Source organism: Telopea speciosissima, chromosome 11 (assembly GCF_018873765.1).
Source record: "Telopea speciosissima isolate NSW1024214 ecotype Mountain lineage chromosome 11, Tspe_v1, whole genome shotgun sequence".
Taxonomy (NCBI): domain Eukaryota; kingdom Viridiplantae; phylum Streptophyta; class Magnoliopsida; order Proteales; family Proteaceae; genus Telopea; species Telopea speciosissima.
In genome coordinates, this window is record NC_057926.1 from 34,223,776 (window position 1) to 34,243,964 (window position 20,189).

At 41.3% G+C, this 20,189-nt stretch overlaps 1 pseudogene; it reads left to right on the top strand.

The window, feature by feature from the left end:
• The first annotated feature begins 2,539 nt into the window (after positions 1-2,539).
• On the top strand, positions 2,540-5,095 carry LOC122644996 (annotated as a pseudogene).
• Positions 5,096-20,189: the final 15,094 nt, after the last annotated feature.

The window sequence follows — 20,189 nt, forward strand, 5'->3', positions numbered from 1 at the left end:
TACACTTGTATTATATCAGTTGTTCCCCGATCTATTACTTATCTTACCATGTAAATCGGTGATGGGCCTGAGGCCCAGCTGTTCCACCCACATGGGGCAGGCCGGCCAAGCCAAAAACGAGAGAGAGAGAGAGAGAGAGGGACGGTCACTTAAGTGACCGATCCCTCCTCTGATTGGCCTATCCTAGGGTTTAGCCTATATATAGAAATAAGGCTTAAACCTAGGTGAGTGCATTAATTAATTAGATCTCTCCCTCTTTCAAGTTCTATTTTTTCCTAAGGTTTCCATTCAGCTGGCTAGGGTTTTGTGGCGTGGAGTTCTCTGTGGAGAAGTCTGTAGAGATCGCATGGTGCTCGTAACTACAAGCCGCATTCGATCGTCCCTTCCGCTGCAATTCCATTTAGTTCAGGTAATCCCTAAACCTCTATGGTTAATGGAATGCTAATATGTTAATAGTGGCATCAGAGCCGTTAGGGTTTGCGGTTCACGCATGATACTTTTTTTAGAGATTAAAAAATAAATTTGAAAAGATGCACAGTCGTTTTTCTTTTCTTTCTTCTCCTTTTTTTTTTCCCCTTCCTTTGCTATTCTTCCCATTCGTGATATCACATGGAGGCCGCGGACCTTGGCGCACAGCGAGGCAGCAACACATGGCTGCTACCGCGGCTGTGTGCGAGTGCACGCAATAGAGGGAAACACGAAGGGAAGAAGGGGAGGAGCCAGCCGTGTGCGGCAGCATCAGGCCTCGGCCAGCGGCTGCTGCGACTGCGTACGCGCAGCAGGCTGGGGCAGCAGCCATGCTCGTCAGTGCCAAGCATGGCTGCAGCAGGTTTATTTTAAAAAAAAAGATGCAAGCTGTGGCAGCAGCCATGCTCAGAAGCTCCAAGCACGGCAATAGCCATGCTCGGCAGCGCCAAGCATGACCCTGCAACAGTTCAAAAAGAAACAAAAAAAAAAAAAAAGCTGCTGCCTAGGAGAAAAGAAGAAGAAGAAAGAAGAAAGGAAAAGCTATAAAAAAAAAAAAAAAAAACCTAAAGTTGTATGGTTGTTTTATTTATTTATTCTGGTTATAACCGATTGTTTTTTTTGGAACTATATATTGCATATATGCATACTTTTGGAAATATATGCAGTTTTGGTGTTTTGGTTATATCCATTTGCATGTGATATGGTTCTTGTTATATGCTTATGCTTTATTCTGTTATGCATGCATTGGGGTTTTGTCCATGATTAGTTATTATATGGTTTCTTGATTTAGGGATAAATCATAATTTTTATATGCATGTAATTTGATATATGTATTGTTTATGATTTGTTCTTGTGTACCTCTTCAAATTTTGGGGATCTCTCCTGTAAGGTTTTCGTTTTTCGGGGGGCATTTTTATTTATGTCATGTGTACCCCCCATTAGTGAGAAATCATTTTGTGAGATCCATGGGAGAAAAAATGGGAGATAGGGTGTTGTCCCAAATCATCCCATATTTTTTCCATGTGTAGTGGAGATCGCCCAGGGCCACTTTTGTTAATAAAGAAGCATATGATTCCCCCCATTATGGTACAAACTGGTTTGACGCTGCCATTTGGGTATCGCTGTCAAACACCCCATCCCATGCACACCATGTGTTTTATTATTTTTATATCTTCATGGGATGGATTTGGTACTTGTCAAGTGACGTGTTTATTTGGATAGATGTGCGTTAGAGTTAGTACCTGGAAGTGATACAAAGTACAGTGCTCGCCAGTAGTTTGTAGTAGGATCTTGAATGTAAAGAGCCGGTTGTAATTTTAATATTTTTTGAGAAACCATGTAATGGAAGCTACTGCACTGTGTATCACAACCTAGTATCGACTTTGCATGTCACTTCAAGTACCAAACTGGGTTTCTTTATTGAGTCCCTTGCGCACCCGTGTGTATGGCGCATTAAACTATGGTGAGGAGATTCTTGTTTTTTTCTCCTACTTTTGTTCGAAATCAATTAAAGTTATACATCCCCTGACCCACACAATGTGAGATTTGATTACCAGCTTAGTGAAATTTTTGGTCTCACCGTGTGGGGAAGGATACCATTAATTTTAATTAGGGTTTCTTGAACAAATTTGTAGATTTATGGATGTATACTAAGTGTCCTCCCTTGCACATTATAGTGACGGCCTCAAAAAGTGTTCTTGCTGACCTTAATCAAGGTAACAAGTTGGATGGCACCAACTATGACATGTGGCACCGAAAGGCCAAGTTCTTGCTTAATGAGCAAGATTACCTAGACCTCCTAACCATTGAGATGGCCCCACCCAAAGTGGGTACTATCACCCGTCACCGTCAAGAAAAAGAGGCATACGATAATTGGTTTAAGAGAGATCGTAATGCGTATTTTCTTATGTTAAGCACGATGCACGATGATCTTATCGGCCAGTATGAGAAGTGTGAGACTGCCAAGTCCATGTGGGACCAGGTAAGGCTTGACTGTGGCGGTACATCCACGACCAGACTTAGGTCCATGACCTTGAAGTTTGAGATGTACCATAAGGACCCCAAACACACTATGGTTGAACGTCTTAGGGTCGTGAAAGACATGATCCGGAAGTTGGATGATGTTGGGGTACACCTTATCGATGAGCAGCAAGTACAGGCCGTTATCAGGACATTACCTGATTCCTGGGGACAAATGAAGATAGTTCTGACACATAATGACATTGTCAAGATGTTTAATGACATTGCCGCTCATATAGAACTAGAGGCGGAGTGCCTAGAGGCAACCCAATCACATGCCCTTGTCGCCCAAGCTGGGCAGTGCAAGAGACAGAGAAACACTGGGGATAAGGATCAAGCTCAGAAAGCTGCGCCAACTGGGCATAAGACCACCAAGCGCCAATATGGAAAGCGAATTGAAAAGAAAGATATCACCAAGGTCAAGTGCTATAACTGTCAAAAGTTGGGGCACTTCGCTCGTGACTACACTGAAGCGAAGCAGGTACCATTTCTGCCTCTCTCTCCTTGTACTTTTGTATGTACACACGTTTTGGTTATCCAAATCCAATCTGACTGGATTATGGATACAGGTGCAACCAGACACATAGCGCGAGATCGAGGAGGGTTCGTAGATTATGGAAAGATTTTGGATGGCGCCCAAAGTATCTGCAAGGGAAATGGCACAAGTGAAGCAGTTCGAGGAATTGGTATCTACCAACTCACCTTGCACACTGGGCGCATCTTGCTACTTCATGATGTGCTATACGCACTAGAAATCCACCATAATCTACTTTCCATTACTGCATTATTGACTTTAGGATATTCCTTTATTTTTTATGGTAACTCTTTTGAGATTCTTTTGGATGGTAGTAGTTTTGGATATTGTAGACTTGATAATGGTTTTGTTAAATTAGATTTAATAATTCCTGTTGTTTCCTCTTCATCTTTTGTAGTTGATTCTAATACTAGTCCAGATTCAATTACATGGCATGCTAGACTAGGACACATAGGTCGAGATAGGATGGGATGGCTAGCTTGAGAAGGCCTTCTTGGCTCACTCGCTAAAGTCAACCTACCGACATGTGAGGCCTGTTTAACGGGAAGACCCACTGGAAGCCTTTTGAAAAGGCTAAACGGACAACCCAGACCCTAGAGCTTATCCATTCGAACATCTGTGGACCAATGAACATGAAGGCACGTCATGGTGCTTCCTATTTTCTCACTTTTATCGATGATTATTCACGATATGGTTATGTGTATATGATCGCTCACCGCTATGAAGCACTAGATTGCTTCAAACGCTTTATAGCAGAGGTTGAGAATCAGCATGGTAAGAGGTTAAAAACTCTGCGCACTAACCGAGGATGCGAGTATTTATCCGATCAATTTAAAGAGATGTGTGAAGAAAAAGGAATCACTAGGCAACTGACTATTCCCCACACTCCACAACAAAATGGTGTTGCAGAGCAGAGGAATAGGACACTTCTGATGGCGCAGGCCAATCTCCCAATATCTTTCTAGGGGGATGCTATGTTGACCGCTGCCTACGTCCTTAACCGCGTGCCATCACAGTCAGTTCCCTCTACTCCCTCTTGAATTGTAGAAAGGCGCAAAGGCCACTTTGGGGCATATGAGACCATGGGGATGTGCAGGATATGTTCATAGCACCTCCCATAAGTTTGGAAAACTTGGCCTTAGAGCTAAAAAGAGTATCTTTATAAGATATTCTGATACCTCGAAAGGATATTTAGTGTACGGTGAACATCAAGACGGATGAATGACAGAGAGTGAGTCTCGCGATGTAGATTTTCTTGAGACCGATTTCCCTAGCATCAGTGATGTTGGCAGAGACCTTGATCTTTTTGAGAAAGAGACTGATGAAAGCGTCTCACCTACTCTTGGTGAGGGTGAGGAATTAAACACTCATCAAGAGATCGCCAGAGGGTGAGAGTGATGAAAGTGTCTCATCTATTTTTGCAAGACTTGATCTATGCATCGTTGGACAATCCATCGAATGCAGTCGAATGGGCCTTGGCAGAGATGATCAACAATCCTGAGATGCTTCAGAAGGCTACCGAAGAAATTGATAGGGTCGTCGGAAAGGAGAGGTTAGTTCAGGAATCCGGCATATCGCATCTCAATTACGTCAAGGCATGCGCTAGGGAAGCCTTTCGGCTCCACCCGATCGCCCCCTTTAAGCTTCCACATGTCTCCAATGCCGATATGACGGTCGTCGGTTATTTCATTCCTAAGGGGTAGCCATGTTATATTGAGTCGAATTGGGCTAGGCCGGAACCCTAAAGTTTGGGATGACCCACACGAGTTCATGCCCAAATGCCATTTGAAGGATCCCTCAATTGAGGTCGATCTGGTTGAACCGAAACTACGGTTCATATCGTTCAGCATTGGGAGGCGTGGGTGCATGGGGATCGCGCTCGGCTCCGCCATGACTTTTATGCTGTTGGCTAGGCTTCTGTAAGGGTTCAGCTGGGGAATAACCCTTGGTGAGTCAAGGATTGAACTCAATGAGTCAAAAACCGATCTTTTCTTGGCTGAACCACTGCTTGCACATGCTAAGCCAAGTTTGCCAGTTCATGCTTACTCTATGCCCTAACGTAATTCTTGGAGCCAGAGTCAATTTGAAATATTTGAGTACATACATAGAACGGACTGCCAAAAAAAAAAGTTATGTAATAATTTTTTCATGCGAAGTCTCCATGGAAATTCTATTCTTCTTGCCAGAGTTGATTCTGATTTTTTTTTCCTTTTTGTGGAAATTGAGATTTGTGTTGAATGGTGTAGAGAACATGCCTCTCTCTCTCTCTCTCTCTCTGCCAATTGACTATGTTTAGCAATAATCAATGTGTAGAAAGAGTAAGCCCCATCCTAACATAGACCTTGTTTTGTCGGACCTGGACCTTTTGTGGCACGGTAGGCCATCCAGTGCACATCGGACGGTTAGGAGCACCCGGCCACGCAGCCCAACACACAGGCACTAGATGAGACTGTGTGCCTGGATGTTCTTGGCCGTCCGATGTGCACTTGACGTCCTGCCGGGCCACAGAGGAACCCCATCCAAACCCTGTCCATTATGTCATTGTAGATGAAACACAAACTAGGACCAAGCATAGAAATATTGTGTAATTATATTTGAGTTGGAACTAAGATGAGACTCTTCTAAAGTTGAACTTTAAACCCCAATTGCACACATGTATATGTGAAGGAACACTTGAACAAAAGGCTTTTTAGACGATGTTATTTAGCGACGGTAATAAAAGCAACGGTATTAATAGGTATAATTATTTCGTGAGAAGATTCTATCCTTCCATTAGAAGAATTGTAATATAGGTGTGAGCTTTTTTTTTTTTTTTTTTTTTTATTATTATGGAGTTAATGGAAGAAATTAGTTGAAGTAGTAGTAGGATGTAATAAAGTTGGTGGTTATTAATATATACATATATTGGTTTGGCCTCCTATTTCAATCGTTCAATGGCAAGGACCACTACGGGAGGTCCAACCAATACAGTGGTCCTTGCCATTGAACCTGATATGTACATTGTTTTTTTTTTTGTAAGAACCTGATATGTACGTTTGTGATGGGTAGTATATGAACTGCATAGGTAGTTACTGGTTAGTTGTAATAGTTCCTTATCTTTGATTGTTTTCACTTAGAGGGAAAAAATATTCTAGGTATAGTTATTTCGTGAGAAGATTAATGACATAAAACGTTAGAATATTAATACGATCACAAAATACAATCTCCCATACGGCCATATATGACATACGTCACTTCTTTTTTGTTTTTGGTAGAACACATACGTCACTTCATTCAAGGGAAAAGACGATCTCAAAATACACTTTCCTCGCTCCTTTCCCATCGTTTGCTTTGTTCTAAGCGAAGGATGGATCTCCACTCCCAAACCCCAATCTCTACCCATTCTCCTCTCTGTCTTCTCTTACCCTTACAAAAAAACACAATCTTTGCTTCCTGCAGAAAGGAGAGGTGTTTAATTCAGTGAGTATGAAGTTCAATCAAATATGGTAGCAGTTCATGAAGGCTTATTTTTAAGTTTCCGCCGTACTATGAAAGCTACTCACGAAGGCTTATTTTTGCCTGGACCAGCCCGATCATAGTGCCAGGGTGGTAGTAGTTCTCTAGTATTCGCAACTTTGCGTTCGAAAATACCTTTCAATCGTTAAGAACTAAATCACGCCAACAACGATCGAGGATGAATGAGGAAAGGAAGGGATTCAGATCTTCCCTGTTTCCGGAAGTATGGACTACTTTCTATATAGCCTTTTGGGTTCCATTGAAGAAGAACTGAAACAAAATCTAGGACCATAGAAGGAGGGCGAGTGAGTCGCCACTGGCGATGGATCAATGGCACTTCCGGATGCTGTAACCAATTCGAGCTACTTGGCATTTGCAGGTGGCGATGGAGAAGGCCGAAGCGAGATCCCTAGTGCCATTGTACTTGTAGAATTCAATTTTTCTTCGAATTCTCTCTCCTAAGAACCGATGAGTACTTTTTTATATGATCTAATATCAGGTAGATTTTGCGGGTTTTAATAGTACCAATTCATTTAGTTCTATGCTATCTTTCGTAATTGAATTCGATACTTGCAAATAATCTATTCCCATATAGTGTGAAACTGTGGATCTGCTGCGTTACATACGTACATTGAGTCGTCTCCCTGATTTTCATGGAATTTACCCTTAACTGTTCTATATGCATTTGATCATTGTTTTCATTGGTGGATACATATTAGATATCATCTTTCTTTCCAGTTTCAGGCTTTCAGTCGTCTTAGTGTTCATGTTATCAGCTGCTACTGTAATAGTAGAGTTGATCTAGCTAACGTATTGTCATTTCTGGGCTTGTAGTTTACTTCTTATGACCCAGTATGTGTTTCTTTGTATCTTGTATGCTATCTTTAATTTGTGATGGAATGGTGCTATGCTGCAGAGCTCTATTGTCTAATTTTTTAAATTTTCTGTATCAAATGGTACATTGTCGACAATGAGCATGTTCCATATGTATCCTTGCTTCCATTTACTGGACTTCCCCAAATTCATGAAATGCAGTATTGGGATACACTTGTATGAAATTGTTGTAGACAATTTATAGCTCAATAATCCATATGTCTCCCGCAATTCACCAGTGGTCCAAAACTCACGCCTGTATTCCATATTGGTGTGAATTTGAAGAAATCTCCTTTGCACTGTGGTAAAAAGTTAGGTTAACAAAAAATTTATGACATTCTTTTTTTTTTTTTTAATGAGACAGCTTAATTTGTCAGTTTAGAGATCTAAGCCAAAACTTGAGGGATGAGACTTAAGATATCTGAGATCAAAAGTCTCCTCTTCTGTTTATTTATTTTCTATTTTGGGTGTTGTCGATACTCTTCTATTTGATCCGTGGAGGTAGGTGATTGTGACTATATAGAAACTTGTCCCTGTTAATCCATCAAGCCAGAATATACTCCATGTCGTGTTAATGCACTGTGGTTTACAACTTCGACTGCTTGGCATACACTTTAATCTATTTATGGGAAAGGAGTTCTTAAGGCATGACATTGCTGATAAAAACAAGCATTAATAATTATCTCTTTCAATAAGCCCCAGAAGCTTCAATGTAAAGGAGGAGGACAGGTTGATGTGGCCTTCCATCTCCTGTTTGAATTTCCCTACATGAATAATTTTTGAATTACTCCTTGGTCCAGACCTTTGAAGGACTCTTCCTTAAGCAACTATTGGAAGCAAGGTTATAGGTATCGGTATCAGCATCCATATCGGTCTTGGCCAATACCAATATGGATTGGCTGGAATCAGGCCGATACCAATTCAGAATTGCAATGAAAATTTATTTTTCCGGTTTTGATCCATGTTGCAATTGCAATTAATTTCCAAGGGTGTTTCCAAACCGCCAGTCACTACAAAGGGTCATGGAATAGTTTCCTTTTTGTTATAGGTTTGCATGCATTTCAGGATTAAATTGGACAACAAGGCTGTTACTTGACTCATCCTATTTTCTTCCTTGGTGATGATTTTTATTGTTGTTGAGCACCATAGGATTATCTTAAAGGAATTACCCATTTATTTCTGCAATTTTAATCTTAGCATTAGTATATAGAAACCATATTGGTGACATTTTAGTATGGAAACCATTTTAGTGACAAATTATTATCATGACTGGTCATAAGTTCATCGTTACAGGCTTTTTGAGAAAGAAGGCTTAAGGAGCATTCAGAGAGGCAGAACCGTATTAATTATTATATCTTTACTGATTTTGATGTGGCTGTGGTTGATAATCTTGGAGCAATATTTCAGAAATATCCAAATTTTCATATTGCTCTAACTTTCCGGAATAACAAAAACTAACCCCTAAATTCAGGATTCATTGCAATGAGGGGCATAACTGATGAAATTTTAAGGTCAACGACTTGAATCCCATTTGTCATTGTATCAGGTTGTATTTAGTTAGATATGAAGGGAGTGAAAATGGTATGGTGTTGAAGTGGGTCTCTCTTATTATCATTGGTTGGAATACAAAAAAGAATCTAGCAAGTCATGCATTCACTTGTTGCCAAAATTTTCACTCAATAACTTTATTTTTCCCCTTTGATTTTGAAATGGTATCTGAATGCAACTTCATTTTCCACCAAATACTCAATTTAAAGTTGCTTTCTTTTCCTGCTTGAATCCACTTTGGATATTTCTTCACTTCTAAAGAAACACTAGCCTAAGGTGGAGCCCTATTTTTGACTTCATCTGCGGAGAATGGGTGGAGGGTTCTATGTGGTTCTGTTTCTTCAAAAGTTGTTCCTTTGAAGCACCAAATGTTCTTGCATTAGGCAGTGAAGGCATTGGGTTGAGGGCTTTAGTTAAGAGATCTTGTATTCAGTTGACAAGAATCCCAGGAAACATTCACACTGTCTCTACAGGGAGAATCCAAGCTGAGGAAATTGAGATAATGGATCATGGATGCTCTGGTGAAGAGTTCCAATCCTTCTTAGCTGTTGAAAGCTTGAATGTTAGTATTGCAGCAGGCGTGCTTCTTCACCATTTTGCTGGAAACAACATCAACAGACATAATTCTCGCTGAGGTGATAAGCAAACCTATGCACTTAGTGTAAATACATCAAATGATTTTTCACATGATTATTTGATTTCCTACATGGATTTGTTACAACCTATAATCAATGTAGAATTCTTGACTGAGCTCGGAGGTTTACCTATTGTTGCTTATTCTTCTACTTAAGTTGATATGTTATACTCTATTATTGTCTTGTCTTTTTTAGCATTCTACTGCAGTTCTTGCTTTTAATCTATTAGTACTTTCAGAGTTCAGACATATGACTTGGTTTACACTCAACATTAGGTAGATTTTAATTATTCATTTTTTGTCGAGCATTCTGAATTCATGAGCTCATAAGGCCATACCTTCTGGAAATGGAAGAGCAGAAGTGTAAGATCATGGATACAAGCCATAAAAGGAATTCTTTGTTCTTCATATTTTCTGTTTTATGCATGTGGCTGTGTAAGCATTTAACTTTACTGCTTCATCTATCATGATTGCCTATATAATGCCAAGCTACCTTACCAGACCATGATGTCTGTCCGGATGTGGAAGGAGACATAATAACATCTGCTTTTCGATCTAGGGTGGACTGAGGCCAAGATGTTTGGGCCATTGTCAATTGGTAGGGCTCTGAACATTCCTAAATTTAATGAGATATTTTGTGTCGTCCACCTCAATGTTGCACATAGAATTCTTGGATTTATTAGATGAACATTGTATAAGAGTTGTCTTGACTTGAATTTTTATGGAACTATTTTGATACTTTCAGCATGTCCTCCATAATTATATCTCACCACCTTCGGTTTTTCAGTTAATCATTCTAAACTTTCTCTTAGTTTCTTCTAGGCCTGTAGATACCTTGTTTAGTCGTATTCATGAATTGCTTAAGAAACTTCAATATAGTTATCATTAGTATTATTATATTTCCAGGCCAAACAATGGGGTCACCATTGGGTATTCTTTGAAGCAAGGTTTGTGAAAATGTCTCATGGTTACTTGTAAATTCCAAACTCTGCTTTATGGTGGATCTTTAGCTCAAATTGGTAGAGCTCTTGGAACATAAGCTTGTCTCAAGCATATTCCAAGGGGATGGTGGTTCGAATCCACCAAGACCCTTTTAATTCAACTGTTCATAGATAGTTAAGGAATCATCCACACAAAACAGTAGCGCATGATGTGTCAACAACCTTGATATGTTGTTTGGAGATCCATCCTACAGTTCCAGATCAAATTTGCCTCAACTCAGATGTGCAATGCAATTGCCTATGTTGTAGGGTAAACCATTGGTGTGCTTTTTTTTTTTTTTATTCCTTCTTTGTTACTTGGAAGATGTCCATTTCATACCATGCTACATATAAGCACTCATTGGTACTTATTATTTATTTATTTTTTTAATTCGTATAGGACAATAGTCGAGGCATCATAAGATGTACTCTAGATGACATTTTGTCCGGTTCCCCTCATTGACACATCGATGCATGTGACAACTCCCCCCCCCCCCCCAACCAAAAAAAAGGGCAAATTGTTTTTCCTAAAAAACACATCGGCGTTTATTTTTTAAAAAACTTAACCGAGATAATAGAGGAGGTATTGTATGATCCACTCGGATTGGCATCTAGATTAGTTCTCCTTGTCGACATATCGACGCTTGTGTTTAATGGTGCAAAAAAAAATTTTCATTACCAAACTAGGTCAAATTGTTTAGAGGAGACATCTTATGATCCACTCAGACTAGGGCATTTAGCCAAGAAATCTTTTCAAAAAACAAAAAAAAAAGGACTAAAGTCACTATGTTTGGTACTTATTCTTATTTTAATGAGTAACTATGCCATATAGTACTTATGTTTAGTACTTATTTTACTTGAATGAGATCATAGAGTCGGCATTTGGACTAATTACCATAATTGACATGTCAGCAATTGTGACAGGAAAAAATAATATTCAAATTCCAACAAATCAGATTCCAGTGCTGAAAATAGTTGGGGATATCCTCCATCTTGTAACTTTTTTACTTCCTGTTCGTTCCACCATATTTCCAAGGAGATTAAAAACATAGTTGACTCCTTGGCTCAGAGGATGTTTTCACGTTTCAATAAATAGCTTCATTTATACAATGTTTTCTCAAAAAATCCATCAATGTTTATTTTAATGAGATCATAGAGGGGGCAAAATAAGATCCATTCGGGTTGTCATTTGAATCAGTTACCATGGTTGACATGCTCACACTTATGACAAGTGGAAAATATATATTCCAAATCCAACAAATCAGGTCAAATTGTTTGTTATTTTCCCAAAAAATCCATCAATGTTTATTTTAATGAGATCATAGTGGGGGCAAAATAAGATCCATTCGGGTCGTCATTCCAATCAGTTACCATGATTGACATGCTCACACTTATGACAAGTGGAAAAATATATATTCCAAATCCTGCAGTTAAGTTGCTTTTAATTCTTTTATAATGGAAAAATTACCCTTACCACAGGATGAACTCCCTATAATACCCTTACATCTAAAAACAATTATTGTTCATTGTTTCCTTTCCATCCCACTCGATCCAAATTCCGCCGCCGTCGTCCACCAGGGAGTTGAGTCCCTCAAATCCCTTGTAGGTGTCGAGGGTCTTCTTCATGGTGATGGTGGAGTGGTTGGACATTCCGCTGTTGAACACTTTATTGAACATGGGATCTGTGCCGTGATATTCGAATGAAGTCATTCCATGGGCTAACAGTAGATGGATGATGAACAATAGGTATTGTACTCTAATCATATTTGCCGAATCCATCCTCGATGAGGTATTTTTCTATGGCCCTCCTCCGGTCTATTCCATCACAGTCTACCATTAAATTAATGGACCCTTCACAGACGATGAGGTCTCAGAAACAGAAACCATGACCATGGATCCTTCTACACTTACAGAGGAGTGTAAGGATTCTTTCTCAGATTGGTAAGAGATCTCACGCTAGAATCTCTCTCACAGTGGAGATCACAAACCAACACTATCAAGAATCATGATTCCACCGTTGAAGTGAAAATAATATATGGAGAAACATACCAGACTCAGTTTCCATCCATTGATTTAAGCTTGAAAAAGAGAGAGTTTAGCCTTGAAAGACCTATAAGAAACTCGGACTGGTACACAGGAAAGTAGAAGAAAAATATATTGCATTAATTGATTGAAAATAAGAACTCCAGGTTTTTACAATAGAGGATCAGACATTGGACAATGTAAGAACAGCAAAAAATTACTAAAGATTCATCATCTTCAGCCGATCTCCACCAGTCATACAGGAAATCCTGCTTCGTCTATACAAGTTGTGGTAATGCTTTTTTGTTCCTTCTCCTTGATCTTCCCAGAAAGAGAGGCTCTTCACAACAACCAGTATCAACTATTTACATTAATCTTGTTCAGGCGGTGGGTGGAGTTTTAGGAAGAAGAAAAAGAAGAAAGAAAGAAAGAAGAAGAAAGGGGAAGAAGATGGTAATGGTCGCCGGAGTTGGAATTGTCGCTGGTAATGGTTGCCGGGGCCGGAGCAGGTGATGGTCGCCCAAAATGGATTTGCAGCAGTTCTCCAAAACGGTTAGAATATGGAAGAGGATGGAAGAAGATGAAATGAAAGTTTTTTTATTTAAATAACTAAGGGATAAAATGGATATTTCACCTTTGGGTACTAACTATGCTTAACGTCAGGGGGAAGGTTGCCATTTTGACCAAATTTGGGAAATCCGTGACATATTGAATACTTACAGGGGGTGTCCATGAAATTTTTCCAATAAAAAAATAAAAAACTGGACATTTAGTGAAAGGGAACGGTTGTTCTAGTTGACACATCAATGAACGTTAACCATTTGATCCCTAAGAATGACAATAGAATCTGTTGCCGTCGGAATTTGATCTGATGTCGTGGATAACTTGCAAAAGATGAAGGGCACAAGAGCACAAAGATGCCATCGGAATTCTAATTTTTATGAATTCTAATGTCATGAGTGCAATTAACAGTTGTTGTATATGTAACACTATACAACTGAAAATATGGACAAAACATGTTGAAAATTCATTGATGCTTTTTTTTCCTATGATAGAAGAGGATGCGTCGTAGGATCCACTTGGATCGAACATTTGGATCTACTCCCCTAGTTGACACGTCGACGCATGTGACTAGTGACAACCCAAAAAAGGGTCAAAATTTTTCCCCAAAAAAGCCATTGATGGTAACCTTTTTTTTTTTCTTGGATAATAAAGACACATTGATGCGTGTGATGTTGTGTGTATGATCATGCGATGGTGTATATGTATATATGATAGAATCCGATCATTTATTATTGTTAAAAAATAACCATTTGATTCCTAAGATTGACAAGGACTATTGATCATATGGTACCATAGAGTCAAGGGCTATGATGTCCCCTTACTCCTCCCCCCCCGCCTACCAAAAAAAAAAGGGCTATGATATCATGATGAGTCCATATAATGAGTCAATTTCACATTTGAACATTCAAAACTGAACAAGAAAATTAGAGAAAACAGAGGACTTCCCGCTCATAGTCAAATAGCATTTAAAATGCCAATGGTTCTTCTCTTCATTCTTGTTCTTTCGACTACCCTCAGAGCCTTTGACTGTTCGCCTGAACGCCAAGTCACTGGTCACCCTCGCTCCTTCCCTTCTGACGGCAGTTCGATAAGAGTTTCAGGCTTGCAACGCCGGCACCGGTGGAGGTAAACTTTCTCTCTCTGTTCCCATCTTCATTTCCTCATATAGACATTGCTAAAAGCTTGAAAATAATTGTATTTATGCTACTATTTTGTGTGATAAAATCCAAACCCTATAATACTTGGGGATTTTAATCACAATCATGATGCGAATCATGAAATGATTCACTTAGGGTTTCAGAGCTTCTGAAACTCGATTCACTGAAAGCATTATAATTCAGAAATGGTTGTTAGATGTATTTTCAAGATGGTCATAGAGCTCTCTCTGTTAGCAATCAAAGATCGATCGCAGCGGAAGCAAATACAAAAGATCATGATATCGATGGGAGAAGTCATTCTCAAATAATGAAACAATGCAGGGATCGATTATTACCTAAGCCTCACAAATGCAAGACCTCCAATCGATGATAGCCCTTTCGCAATCGTTCCACGCACCACACAAGCTTTGTCTTCCCACCACGGTCAAGCTATCTCCTCCACAGTTCCAAGAACATAAAAGCTTGGACAACCTCTAGGATCAAACACCAAGAGAGCAAGAAAGGGAGAGGACGGTTTTTAGGAGGGAGAGGGAGCTCTGCGTTTTTGGGTTCTTATGTATCCTTCTTGTGATTTTGCAATTCCACAAATATTATATATTTGTCTCACAAAATCCCCAAAATACTAGCTCACATGGGTGTGATATATTAAGTTACTAATTGTGACTCAATTGTCTACCCATCCAATCTTTTTTTAATAGGAAAGATATGCATTGCTAGAGGAATCAAATATTGGGTTGAATATTCAATATTCACCCACCAAGTTTCCTTTTCTAACAATCTCCTCCATCCTATTGTAAGATCCAATCTTACAAGAGGATCATGAAACGGAAACCATGATCAACCGTTACAACGTAGATGAATGGAACCGAAAGGAAAGGGGTAGGATCGTAATGGGATACCACTTAGCTTCCAAGAAATATGACATCGAAGATGCTAAGCAGATGTAATAACCTACACCCAAGGTAAGTTGTTAAAACACGCATTAGTCCCCCCCAAAACAATGTTGCATGGTTCAATATAAGGCATGTGTACGAGAGCGTCAATCCTCAATGAACCAATACACCGATCGAGAGATTCAATTACCTTGATTGGACCGAGAGAAAACATTTAAAGAAAAATGTTCAAGAAAATAGATAATGTTTCATATCTATATATATATATATATCTAAAAACATTTCAAAAACATTTTGAAAATGCTAAGTGTTGCTCGCCCCGCTAAGGCCGATATGATGTCCCCCGCTGGATCAGATGTCCCCCCTCCATCAGATGCTCCATGAGTTTATAGATGTTCTTTTTGGATGTTGAACTTTTGGATGGGAACTTTTGGATGACAACTTTTGGATTGTGATGCTTGCTTTTTATCTATTGTATGTACTTGACTTTTTCTTTTGGTGATGTTGATATGACATGCATTTGATCCTTGTTACTTTGATGGTTCTCGTATCTGTGGAACCCCATGTAGTTGGCGGTCCACAGGGATGTCTTGTCTTGGTGGTCCATGGACCTTAGTGGCATAACGCCTTAGGCATAAACCCTCGGATGTCTTATCTCGGTGGCATAACACCTTAGGCATAAAGCCTCAGTGGTGGCATAATGTCTTAGGCATAAAGCCTCGGATGTCTTGTCTCGGTGGCATAACGCCTTAGGCATAAAACCTCTGTGGTGGCATAACGCCTTAGGCATAAAGCCTCGGTGGTGGCATAACGCCTTATGCATAAAGCCTCGGTGGTAGCATAACGCCTTAGGCATAAAGCCTCGGTGGTGGCATAATCCCTTAGGTATAAAGCCTCGATGGTGGCATAACGCCTTAGGCATAAAGCCTCAATGGTGGCATAATGCCTTAGGCATAAAACCTGGTGGTGGCATAACGCCTTAGGCATAAAGCCTCAGTGGTGGCATAACGCCTTAGGCATAAAGCTTGGTGGTGGCATAATGCCTTAGGCATAAAGCCTCAGTGGCATAACACCTTAGGCATAAAGCCTCAGTGGTGGCATAACGCCTTAGGCATAAAGCCTCGGTTGAGTAGTAGAAGAAGCCGAGTATTCCTGAAAAATTTTTCAAATTATCCTTGAAACTATAATGCCATCTACTGCTACTGTTGGTGGTGCTGCTACTCCGCTGTTGTTACTTCTACTGATAGTACTTCTTCAGGTGTAGTGAGTTCTAGGTACGGTCTACCTTTTTATCCCCTGGAGTTTTCAAGTAGTATGTCCCTGGACGTATCTGCTTGGAAACTATGTAGGGTCCTTCCCAGTTTGCTGATAGCTTTCCTTCCTTCCGTGGCTGCAATGCACTTGCCCTCCTTAGGACTAGATCCCCCTGGTGGAATAACCTTTCTCGCACCCTGGCCTTATAGTACTTGGTTGTGCGCTGCTGGTATGCCACGTTTCTCAGGAGTGTCTTCTCTCGTACCTCATCCAGGAAGTCGAAGTTCGCTTGCAGTCCATCTGTGTAAGTTCTTTCATTGAAGTGTAGTATTCTGTGGGACATAGCGAGGACCTCTACTGGTGCTAGGGCTTCTGTGCCATATGCCAAGCGGAATGGGCTTTCTCCTGTGGGTGCCCTTACTGTGGTGCGGTATGCCCACAAAACACTTAGTAATTCCTCGACCCACTTCCCTTTGGCCTCTTCTAGTCGTTTCTTTATTTTGTCCATTAGGGTTCTGTTGGTGACCTCCACCTGACCATTGGCTTGTGGGTAGGCTACCGAAACAGGCCGATAGTCAATGTTGTAGCTTTGGCAAAAGGTTCTGAACTTGTGGTTATTGAACTGCTTCCCATTGTCTGAGACTAGGATCTTTGGTACCCTGAACCTGTAGATGATGTCATCACGGACGAACTTCTCCATCTCATTCTCTGTAATCTAGGCTAGTGGTTTGGCTTCCACCCACTTTGTGAAGTAGTCTATGGCGACCACTAAGTACTTGCAGTTGCCTGATGCTACTGTGAAGTCCCCCAGGATGTCCACCCCCCACATGGCAAAGGGAATGGGGTTGATGATTGATGTGAGCTTGGTGGCGGGTAGATGGGGTACTGGGGTACTGGGGTAAACAACTGACATTGCTCACAGGCTTTGACATACTGGATGGCTTCCTCTTACATTCTTTGCCAGTAAAGTCCCTGATGGAGGATCTTGTAGGCTAGGGCTCTTCCTCCCATGTGGCTTCCGCAAATCCCTTCGTGTACCTCTGCCAAGGCGTACTATGCTCCCTTGGGTCCTAGGCATCGAAGTAGTGGTGTTGTGGCCCCCCTTTTGTATAGCACTTCGTCTAGGATGGTGTACTTTATAGCTCTCATTCTCATCTTCCTTGCTTCAACCATGTCTTCTGGTAAGACGTCATTCTGTAGGTAGTTGAGTATAGGGTCCATCCAGCTAGGCCCCTCCTCAATCTCATTAACTTGCTTCTCCTGGTATGCTGGCTTATGTAATATTTCCACGTACACTGCGCTGGCTAGGTTTCTGAGTTCATCGTTGGCTAGCCTGGACAGTGCATCAGCAGTTGTATTCTCGATCCTTGGAACTCGAACCATCTTGAACTTTCCGAACCTTAGACCTCGAACCTCGAACCTCAAACCTTGAACCTCGAACCTAAGACCCCAAACCTCAGACCTCGAACCTCATTCGTGCCCATGGCTTGCCGATCACAGTCCTTGGCTGTGGCCAAAGACCCCCTTTTTATTTTTCCTTCTTCTGTCTTTTCTCTCTCTTTTTCTCTTTTATTTTTTTCTAAGAGTCGACACCCATTGGTGGTGCCCTCGTTCGATCTGCGCCCATTGACGTCCCTTTGATTGATGCCTGGTGATGCCCATTCGATCTTGATTCGTGTGCTTGGACATCCCTTTAGTCCGTGCTTGGCGACTCTCATTTGGTCCACACTTATTGACGCTCCTTCAATCTGCGGTCATTGACACTCGTTCGATTTGCGGTCATTGACGCTGATTCAGTCCGCGATCACTGACGCTTATTCGCTCCGTGGTCATTGACGGTCATTCAATCCGCAGTCCTTGACGCTCGTTCGATCCATGGTCATTGTCGCTCATTCGATCTGTGGTCATTATCGCTCATTAGGTTCGCGCCAGACTTGACCGGCGTCCGCCTTCTCTATTCTTGTGTACCTGGTCTCTGCATCAATTAAGACATGACTCACGTAGTAGATGGGCCTCTGTATTTTACCCTCTTCTTTTAATAGCATTGCACTCACGGCAACGGGGGTTGCTGCCAAGTAGATCTACAATTCTTCATTGGGCTCTGGGCTCCCAAGCAATGGTGGGTTCTCGAGGTATATCTTCAATTCTCCACATGATTTCTGGCACTCCTCTGTCCATGCAAAGTCTTTAGGACTTCGGAGGTTCTTCAGCGTCTTGAAGAATGGCAGGCACTTGTCTCTCGACCGTGACACGAACCTTGACAGGGTAGCGATCCTTCCCTTCAATCTCTGTACTTCTCTGACTGTCTGAGGTGGTGCCATCTCTTGGATGGCCTTGATCTTGGATGGATTGGCTTTTATTCCCCGTACTGAGACCATGAACCCTAGGAATTTTTCGAACATTACTCCGAAAGCACACTTTGTAGGGCTAAGTTTCATCTGGTTTCTTCTCAGTAGGGCGAATGCCTCTTCTAGGTCAGCCAGGTGTTGATGGGTTTGGACGCTTTTCACGAGCATGTCATCCACGTACACCTCCATGTTGCACCCAATCTGTTCCTCAAACATCTTGTTGACCATCCTCTGGTAGGTGGCCCCTGCATTCTTTAGTCCGAACGGCATGACACGGTCGCAGTAATTCTCCTTGTCCATTCGGAAGGCGGTGTAAGACTCGTCATCCTCATGTATGAGGATCTTGTTGTAGCCAGAGTAGGCATCCATAAAACTCAGCATCTCATGTCCTGCAGTAGTGTCGATCAATAGATCGATCCTGGGTAGCGAGAACTCATCCTTGGGACATGCCTTGTCCAAATCTGTGTAGTCAACACACATCCTCCACTTCCTGTTAGGCTTGGGTACCATGACCACGTTTGCAAGCTAGGTAGGGAACTTTTCTTCTCTGATGAACCTTGCTCGGCTCAACTTCTTGACCTCTTCTTTAATGGTTGCCTGTCGATCAAGGGTGAAATTCCTTCTCTTCCGCTGGACGGGCTTCCTGGTTGGGTTGACATGTAGTCTGTGCTCTGCTATGGATCTAGGTATGCCTGGCATGTCTGTAGTCGAACATGCGAAGACATCCATGTTAGTCTAGAGGACGTACCCCAGTTCTTCTTTCTGCTTGTTGCTCAATAGTAAGCCAACCTGTATGACCTTGGAAGGGTCGTCCTTGCTGAGGGGCCATGGAACTAGGTCCTCGACCGGTCTTCCTCTCTTCTCTGTCAATTCATCTCTCCTATCACTGACCAGGTTCTCCATGCACAGTGTCATTCCTTGGGTGTTGCCATTGTTCTTCTTCACGAAGGCGGCATAGCTGTTATACCCATACCCCAGGAGTATAATTAATTATTATTTTCTTCCCGTGACGTGTGGTTACCGCTGCCATATATGCTGGTGAGCTGTTCTCACTGGTGGTCAAACCTAGATATAAAACTATTGACCACAGTACGGGTTTACCTATGGAGGAACTATTCGGGGTCATGGGGGACAAACCATGATGACTGAGAAGCAAGTTCTAGCCCTTAATTTTATTTATTTACCCTTCCATTCGATGTTCTCGAAGTGTGGGTCAAGGTTTGAACCGCCCGAGCTATTTTAGTTGAGTGGGAGGTATTTTGTTTGTGGGTCCCACTTGCCTTGGGAAGCATGTGAAGGACTTATGTCCCCATATCATGTGGATCCCATTTTTTAATAATCTTATTTCCTATTTAGAACTAATGGGTTGACCCATTTAACTTAAAATAACCCACTTAGC